Source organism: Crocuta crocuta, unplaced genomic scaffold (genome assembly GCF_008692635.1).
Source record: "Crocuta crocuta isolate KB4526 unplaced genomic scaffold, BGI_CrCroc_1.0 scaffold166, whole genome shotgun sequence".
Classification (NCBI taxonomy): domain Eukaryota; kingdom Metazoa; phylum Chordata; class Mammalia; order Carnivora; family Hyaenidae; genus Crocuta; species Crocuta crocuta.
In genome coordinates, this window is record NW_027531018.1 from 4117036 (window position 1) to 4127170 (window position 10135).

The 10135-nt window shown below is 34.8% G+C and overlaps 1 pseudogene; it reads right to left on the reverse strand.

The window, feature by feature from the left end:
- Positions 1-2695: 2695 nt before the first annotated feature.
- Positions 2696-3131, reverse strand: LOC144237289 (ragulator complex protein LAMTOR3 pseudogene; annotated as a pseudogene).
- Positions 3132-10135: the final 7004 nt, after the last annotated feature.

Consider the following 10135-nt stretch of genomic DNA (forward strand, 5'->3'; position numbering starts at 1 on the left):
TTTGACATTGTAGAGATAGGGGAAGAAGTCCTGAGTAAAATGGGAGATGGAAGAACCTTTAAGACTGGAGAGATGGCAAACTAAGAAAGGATTCCAAATTGCAATGTCTGACAGTCTAGAAGAGCATATGGGTGATGGGGACAGAGGGTTTATGTTCAGTAAAATGTATTGTCCTACATTCCCACCACACTGTTTGGGGGGGGTAGGATGTGGGGAGCATAGGAGTATTGATAGGGAAAGAGATAGAGACAATTTGCCCAGTGGTAATTCTTGTTTTACATCTATTGTCCGAAAATAATAATCGTTCATACCCTTTTCATTCTCATAAATGGTTGTTTAGACAAGTCATCCTGCCAACCTCAGACCCATCACCAGTTCTGATTCTTGAATAATTTAATATAGCCAGGTCTTTTTATTACCTCATTATAACTGTCTTGCTTCGCTAATCTTCTATACCAAAATGCCAGACAAAGTTTATTACTAAATATGCTAAATTATTTTGCATTATAAATTATTTCCATATTTCAGCGGATGGTCTTAAAGTCCTTAAAAATAATTCTATTACATGCACCAAATTATCTTTGCACAAAGAAAGAAAAATTAAGCCATAGAAATTTTACTGCTATTACTGTGCTTTTCTATCTAGCCACAATTCTTCTTTAACATATCAAATTTCTAGATACTTTAATTTACCCATTTTAACACCCAAAAGAACAAGTTATATTTGTAGAAGAAAAGCATACAGGTAATTGGATAAAAATGCTCTCATTCCTCCATTATGGTTAAAATAATTAATTTACTTGACAACCCATCAAAAGTGCCTGTAGATGTGCTACTTGCTTTCCATGACCTCTAGGTTAAAATAATTGTTCTGTAAAAGCAGTGGTCTGAGTTGGTTCTTGTATTTTTGATCTCTAATTTAGATTACAAATTTACAGGAAAAATAGAAAGTATTTGGGATTTCTTAATAGTAATTTGTTGAATTATAAAAAGCCATAATTAAAATCTATGAACGTAGTTGTGAATTTTCTTGAAGATTTCACTTGCCTTCTTGGTTTCCCTAGTTATGACCATCTAACATAATTATGTAGGTTCTTTAGGCAAGTTCAAATTATTTGTTCTTTTTTTTCATTGTTGGTGTTGTTTGGTAGGTTATTATCACAATTAAAATTTTGTCTTCTTTCATTTTTTTAAAGTTTATTTATTTATGAAAGACAGAGACAGAGTAAGTCGGAGACGGGCAGAGAGATAGAATCTCAGGTAGGCTTTGCATTGTCAGTGCTGAGCCTGATGCAGGGCTCAAACTCACAAACACGAGATCATGACCTGAGCCTCAGTAAGAGGCCACACAGGCGCCCTAAATATTGTCTTTTTTAATAAAGTACATCATGATTCTTTAAAAAACAAATCTGATTCAAGCACTAAGCATTATCTAAAATTTCAAAATATAAACCTTAGAAAACTTCAATAATGTTAAAATCAATAATATTCTCAACCCCATTTCTCGACACTAAATCACCCTTCGTCCTTCCATCCATTCAATAAATGTTGATATTAGGAGTCTCTGTTCTGTGGTAGACACTATGCGAAATACTGTAGGACTTCACAAGATTACTTAGCCTCTCTGTCAATTACTGGTCTGTAAAATTGGAATAATAATGTGTACTTCCATTTAGAAAATTATAGACAGCCCTGACATCTCAATTCAAACATCATCAAGCCTTTAAATTGTTCATGACCCTTCATGGGGTCCTAGGGCACACTCTGACTATTTCTATCATAGCATTTGCATTTCTGCATTGCAATTATTTTTCAATTTTCCTTTCCATTTTTAAACTGAAAACTTCTGGAGGGCCATAATTAGATCACTTTTGTAAAAAAGAAAATTCCCAACAGTTAGGTTAATAGGCAACTAATGACATATTATTGAATCAAGTGAAAGAATTAATTAATTAATTGAAGCATTATTATTAATGGCATTAGTTTATCTCCTGAGATGGTAGAATGTTTCAATGTGTGAAATCAATGAATAAATCTGGAAAATAGTTGATTGAATTAAAGTTCATATTGCTTTTCATGCTTTACACTTTCTATATTTACCAAAGAGCTCATAAAGGGCATGGCAATAGAACTGTTCTTTCTCTCAGCCCCCCACCCCGCCTTCCCACAATGCTCTCTTCTGATCTGCTCTTTATCTTCTTTGTTCCTTTCTTTTCCCTTCCTTCCTTCCTTCCTTCCTTCCTCCCGTTCTTTCTTTCTTTCTTTCTCTTGTGGTTGTATCAATTTTATTACTTTTACTAAGCCATTTTATCTTCCTCACACTCAATGCAAAGAAATAAAACAATACAAAGAAAAATATGCCCTCATTATTATTCATAGTAAAAAGGGTCTGCTTCCATTCTGCAGTCCTGGGCATATTCTATAATAAGGAGCACTTAATGGCCTATGTGGACCAAAGCACCGTTTTGATTCTGACCCACCAAATAGAATCTCATGCATATTTGGTGACTGGACTAACTTCATGGGAATAGTGATGTATTGAACTATTTCTGTGGTAGCCCCATATCTCACAAAATAAGAAAAAAACCCTATATACACAAAAGAAAAAAACAATTAATCTGTCTATAAATTATATCTTTCGGCTCTTTTCTTTAGTGTAAGGTAGAAAAAGGGGCTCTTTCTTGAGTACATAGACTCAAGTATAATTGTGGTCTAAAGATTGTTGGATTGCTATTGTGTCTGTTATGATGAAAATACAGTGTACATCAAAACCAGTACCAGATAAAGACATTTCCACAACTTCTCTCAATTCTTCAAATAACAGAGCAAGCTCCTTTTCTAAGCTGACAATTAGTCCTGTACAGGCATTGCTGCTGGCTATGAAACTCACTACCAAATGTAAATGATCAAATTGAACCACCTGGGAGATGATATTTTTTTGAAAGAAGTTTGCTCCTTTGGTCTGTTGTTGCAAAGGCAAAGGTAGATAAGAAACCAGGTCTCAAGGCATGCTCTGGAGCTTTATATTTGGTCACTGAAATAACTCCATCTCTATCTGATACAACACTAGCATGGAGTCCTTCAACACTTGGTAGTTTTTTATACAGAAATTGCTTTAGGTCATCCGCCATGATGAACCCCTTTCTCTGCAGGATCAATCTCCACACCCGGCTTTCTGGACTGCTGGCTAATTAACTCATGAGTTTATTTATACCTTAGATGAGCAAATTCTATACCCTATAACAAATATATTGTATAGGCTAATAGGACAAAAACACACTTACGCAGGTTTTGCAATAATAAATTTATTTCACACTTTGTTGGTATACCAGTCTTGTAAACTGAACATAAGTCCTGCCCTTTCTTGTATTGTTGCAGTTCAAAGATGCAAGCTGAAGCATGGAAACTACAGTTCCCAGAATCCCTCACCAACAGGATTTAGTTTAAAACCTGAACTTTAGGTGACAGAGAAAAGGAGAAGTCCCATTTCCCTCTGGCAGCAGCAGGCACCTGCATTGACAAAGAGACTTGTGAGATTTGTATCAGCCACAGGCGTGCTACATACAGGCAGCTAGCGTCATCAATGGTGTCTTCCTCTGATCTGTACGTTCCTCCTCAAGGTCTTCCGGGAGTTCTCTCAACACCTCTTCCTGCTTGAAATGCACGATGATTTCTGCTTTCCTGAGGAAAACGATCCTGATGTAGTGATTATAACAAAACTTAAATATTTGATAACTGAGATTTTTTTTTTTAATCCTGCTTGGTTGAACAGTTGAACCTCCTCCTTACCACCTCACCTCCGACTTCCTTCTCTGCTTTATTTTTCTCCATGGCACAAATCACTGTCTGACACTCTGTATATTTTACTTTTTAATCTCTTTAATTGCCCATCATAGAAAAAGTGCCATGACAACAAGGACCCTTGTTTATCATACTGTTGAGTCCCCAGTTTCTAGAACAGTGCCTGTTATGTAATAGCTTCTCAATACAAATATTTAAATAAATGGGTGAATCTGAGGATTTGTCTTTTCATTCTTCTTGAGGGTCAAACAGAAAAAAAAAAGGAAAAAGAAAGGAGGCCCCAATTATGGTAAGAAGAAACAGAGCATGCATATTTTAATTTTAAGTAAGTCCTTATCCTATTTGACTAGTCTTGAAACTGTGTTCTTCCTTCATTGTCCTGTTATGGTCATCATAAGTCTTACCTAACTTGAAAAGGGTAATAATCAGGCCAGCACTGAGTAGTATTTTTCTCATGGTTTATATTAAATTCCATTGCGATCTATAGTTGCTTGTAATTTTAATCAAGAAGAATTCAATTTGGGAGGTGATAATTTTGGTAATTCAGAAGAATATTCTAAGTATATAAGCAGATCCTTCAAATAAATTAGGAAGAAAGCACTACTACTTCAACTAGAGGCAAAGGGCATAAACTGCGTTTCAAAAAAAAAGGGATAGTGATCATATAATAACCAAATAAGTATATAAATAAGGTATTTAAAATCATTTTTGAAACTAGTACAATTTGAGATTCACTTTTCATGAAAATGCTTGACGTAAAATAAATGCCTAATTAAAATAATAGCAAGCATGTGGAATATCCTTTGTATAAAATTCATGTTACAAATTGATTAAAACTTATTAAATGATCTGGCAAGTGGCATAAGTAACCATAAAATAACTCATTTTCTAGAACCCAAATCCCTGGGAATGAATAAAGGAAAATACAAGGCAGGTGAATAAACCCAACAAAGTTGTTCATCCATTGTTAATTATGTGTTGTCAATAACTTCAATTTATATATATTTTATCTCTTTACTGTCTTTTATAGTGTCTTTGATGAAAGGAAGTTCTTACATTAAAACTAGTCAGAGTTTCTCAATCAGTTGCTTTGTTTAAATTTATCTGAAACATATTAAAGTTTTACTTTTTTTTTTTTACTCACCCCTCTGTCTTGCTTTCAGATCATCTGACTTGAGACACTGTTTTTTCTAAAAACTTTTCTAGTAAAAATTGAGTATATCTTTAGAAATTGTGTTATTGAGATTGATTGTTATAAAATCACCCTAACTGCCAGGTCTTGCCAGTCACTTTTGTTGCATATACCATTTTAAATTTTTCTTCAGCACTTTCTAGCACCTTGAAGGTAATAGTGTATTTTCTTCTACCTTCAATTGCTTCTGCTCAAAAGTTAAAAAAATTTACAGTCAACTTAATTGTCATTCCATTGTACTAGGTGTTAATTTTATTTTATTTTTGGTCATTTTTAACATCTCTCGTGTGGTCATTTCATCAAATGCTTTATGAGTGGATTTTTTAAAACTGCGTTTTTCCTCCTTGAAAATTGTTGGACTAACAGAGGATAGGGTGACTGAATTAAATTCTGGAAAATGTTATCAATTGTCCCTTTTAATATCCTTTTAAATACCTTTAAATATCCTTTTAAATACCTTTCTACTCAAGCTCCATTCCTTCTAAGCAGTGTCTTCATCTGTCTTTTATATTTTTATCCAACTAACTGTCTAAATTGTGGTTATTTCTTTAGATCTATTTTCCAGGTTATTAATATTCTCTTCACTTTAATCTGCTATTTAACTCTTCCAGCAGAAGAGTTCTTTTTACAATCATTATATATGTATAATATGTATGTATACATATATATTAATACATTAATACATATATATTAATGTTTTTTTTGTTTTGTTTTGAGAAAGAGACAGAGTGGGAGCGGGAGAGGGAGACACAGAATTTGAAGAAGGCTGCAAGGTCCAAGCTATCAGCACAGAGCCCGACGTGGGGCACAAACCCACGAACTATGAGATCATGAACTGAGCCAAAGTTAGGTGTTTAACTGACTGAGCCACCCGGGTCCCCCTCAATCATTACATTTCTATTCCTGGAAGTTCCTTTTGGTTCTAGTTTCAGACTGGTCAAGTTTATATTCTGGTTTCTTTCTTAGACAATGAATATATATTATTTTATTAAATAGATTAAATATACATATTTTATATTTTTGAATAATTTCTCCTTGTAGGCCTGACTTCTAATTTATTGAGTTTTTTTTCTATAATTTATGGTTGCATTTTTCCTCAGAATTTGGAGACTTCCTTATTACAGACTCAGTTTTCCTAGGACTTTATCTGTAGAAATTATTTGAAGACTTTCTTTAAAGTGGATTCCCCCAGGGGGGATTTGTGTCTGCTTCCGCCAGGCTCCTGTAGCATTCACCAAACATGGCCACTTTAAAATAAAGGTTCTGCCTGCAGATTTTCAAGCCCCTGAATTTGTATTAATTTCCAATCCCAAACAGTGGCTTGGGATCAAAAATACTTAGGAGAGACTTGTTTTCTATCCTCTGCTCCATTCTGAGTTGATATCTTATGAGCTACATACATTGTGAACATACCTTTTCCAAGATTTCTAGTAAGTGTGTTGTCATTTCCTATTTGTATTTGGTTTTGTCTTCTAGGTTACATGTTGTCCAATAACCCAAGCTCTGGCCTACAGTAGATAAGCACATGACCATTAAACAATTGCCAGCTACTGGTCTTGTCTCCCAGGGAAGTCTTTTGTTCTCACTGTATCTAGCTTCAGCTTGTTACACTTTCTGGACATCCAGCTGGGTGAAGCCTTAAAATCATGTTTAATTTTGTATCCAGCCTTATCAAGTGTTGTGACCCAGGCGGGGTTTCTCTGTACATCTGCCATAGTGTTGGAAAGGGAAGGCCTTTTTTATTACTTGCGTTACTTTTATAATCAGACCCAAATAGAATATTTTATCAACTAAGAAGAGATTTGGTAAGGCACTATTTCCCTTAGGTACTATTGCCAAGTGTTTAAACACATTATTTTATAAATATAAAAGCAGCAGCTATAACTGTCATTTTTGCAAAATGAGATTTCAACAAGTCTGTCTCGCATAATTTGCCTATTTTTTTTACATCAAAACAGAGTTAAAACAGAGTTACTTTGAAACTTGAACCAGTCTCTTTTTTTAATCCGTGACCCAGGATACTCCTTTTGGCCCCGTCTGGTGGAACTATCATTCAAGAGCATCTCTGTCTCCTTGGCCGCTTTTTCCAGTTTTGAGGTCTATGTGTTTCACTTTTCCCAGAAGGAGAAGCATACATGAAACACTCTTATAAACAAAGCTCGAAGAAAACATCTTGGCTTTGGAAGTAAATTGAAAACTGAAAGCAAAATTGATACCCATTCAGCGGATGTTTCTGACACACACTCATTAGCTCATTAGTAGAACACATCATCAGTTGGTGAGTGTCCTGTGTTAGAATAATGAAAACTACCAGGACATGGTCCCACTGGGCTGCTTAGTGAGAGGTATACTATGTTTCTTATACCATATTTTGTGGCTTTATATTATAAAAGAGTAACACAGGAAGCAGCAAAGTTTTTATCTGTTACAATACTTAAAAGGAGAAAGGGTATCTTTACTGACTAAAGTATACTTTTCATTTCATTTACCATTATTTAAAAAATTAAAAATGTGTCTTTGCACACAGATGGTTCTCTTTTTTTATAGCTCAGTCAGTCATGTTGTCTTGGAATATTTCTTTTACCATTGAAGCACTGATAAATGTTCACATACTGATACTCACACATATAAATTCTCATTTTGATTAAATGTTTTCCTTTACAAGTAATATTCTATGAAGACTGTGATATTTTTAAACTCTACTTTAACTCAGCTATACAGGGACCACCTTGAAATAGTATTGTCATCCTTTGGAGGAAGATTTCTTGGGAGCCTCAACTATAGGAGCTCTGGGGTTGTTTATATGCATAGTGCCTAGAGATAAAAAGAGTTAGAGACTTTTCAACTCTCTGTATAATGTATTCATTTAATAGATGATTACTTTATCTTTTTAATGTTTATTTATTTTTAAGAGAGAGAGAACCAGTGGGGGAAGTGACAGAGAGAGAGGGGAGAGAGAATACCAAGCAGGCTACACACACACTGTTAATGCAGAGTCTGATGTGGGGCCCGAATTCACGAACAGCAAGATCATGACCTGAGCTGAAGTCAAACCCTCAACCAACTGAGGCATCCAGGCACCCCAATGATTATGTTTTAACATGTCTTGCTTTGAGAGAAAGCAAGAACAAATCAACCTTTATGACATTTGAAGAATTGGGAGAAAATTACCCAAGTGTATTTTCCTTAATAGTTTCTTCTATGAGGTGCTTTTTTGAATATACTCCCAATGCTTTGCCTACCTCTTCAGGAATCTTCCTAGCTCTTTCCTTCCCTTCCTTCATTCCTTCTCTCTCTGTCTCCCTTTTCTTTCTATAAATACATAATTAATAGAGAACATACTATCCCTATTTAGTTAGCCATTCTATTGAAAAATAAAGTTATTGAAACTTTTGTTCCCCATTGCTTACTTGGTAGCTTAAACTAATGTCAAGCAAAGAATTTAAGAGAATATATAAACAGTTTGAAGTACAAATTGTTGAAAATCCAAACCTATTATTTAATTGTGTCAGGAATACGTACCTATTCAAAGAATTCTCAGTAAGACAACTTTATTACCTTGAAATATTTGTTTCTGAGCATCCTATTCAACCATTGGAATGATCCACAGGTGTTTGTTAAAATGCAGGTTTTGGGAACCAACCGGTACCCAAAGAATTGGATTTTTTAAAAAATTTGATGTTTATTTATTTTTGAGAAACAGAGACAGAGCACAAGCAGGGGAAGGGCAGAGAGAGAGAGGGAGACACAGAATCTGAAGCAGGATTCAGGCTCTGAGCCGTCAGTGCAAAGCCTGATGTGGGACTCAAACTCACAAGCCATGAGATCATGACCTGAGCCAAAGTCAGACACTTGACCAACTGAGCCATTCAGATGCCCCACCAAAGAATGTGATTTAATACATCTGAACTGGGTCTCTTTACTTTGCATAATTAAGAAACTCTTTGCAAGATAACCATAGTGATTCATAACTCAGGATTATGAGCCAGATGGCCTGAGTCTGGGTCCTGTTTTGCCACTTGCTAGCTGTGTGCTTTTGGGAAAGTTACTTAATCTTCCTATACCTCAATTTTTCAAGTGTGAAGCAAATATAATAATAGTGTTTATGTCAAAGGATTACTGGAAGAAACGAATGACCTAATGTATATGGTGCTTTGAACTGTGTTTGGCACATATTTAATATCTTACTATGCCGACTATTATGATTCTCCTTGATAACTGAAATGTTAGAATCCCAGAAAAAGAAGTCATTCACCTTTCTTTTGATAACTTTGGTTGTTGTTAATGTTTTCAAATCAACTTTATTGAGATAAATGTACATACAATAAAATACACTCATTTTAAGTGCGTAGTTCGACGAGTTTTAATTTGTGTATATACCCTCAGAACAACCACCAAAATCATGATATAAAACATTTTCATCACCTAGAAAGTCACCTGTGGCCCTTTGCTGGCATCTTCCTATCCTGACCCCAAGCAACTACTAGTCATCCCTCTGTCATTACAGATTAACTTTGCCTTTTCTAGAATTGCATATAAATGCAATCATGCAGTATATGTATTTTTTTATGTTTCCCCCCCACCCCAGAACAATGTTTTTAAGATCCATCCTTGTTATTCTGTGTATTAGTCATTTCTTCTTTTCTATTGCTGAGTGGTATTCCATTATATGAATATACCATAATTTGCTCATCCACTTATCTGTTTCTAGATATCTGAGTTATTTTCAGTTTGGGGCTATTATAAATAGTCCAGATAACCTTTGCTAGAGGCTGACACTAGTTTTTCTATTTAAAAAATAGTAAAATAAGAGACTCAGAATACAGAATCTGCCTTTATATGGCCAATTATTTTGGAAAGCCTAGAAGTCTTGTAAAAGCATGGTAGGAAGTGGGGACTTAGCTAGAGAAGAAAAAGTAATATTGAAAACTAAGTGTGTTTTGAATTAAGCTCGAATGACAGCTTAACCATAACTAGGGGCTTTTTGCTTTGTTTCTACAGACATCACATCTGTGTATGGCTGAAATGTTCCTTTTAATGTGTAAGTTTTTACTTAAATGAAATTGTCTTACTAGGTGAAGAGTTACACTCAATAAATATCTTTGAGCAAGTGTCTCAAGTCTTTCTTTTGCAGTATCCATC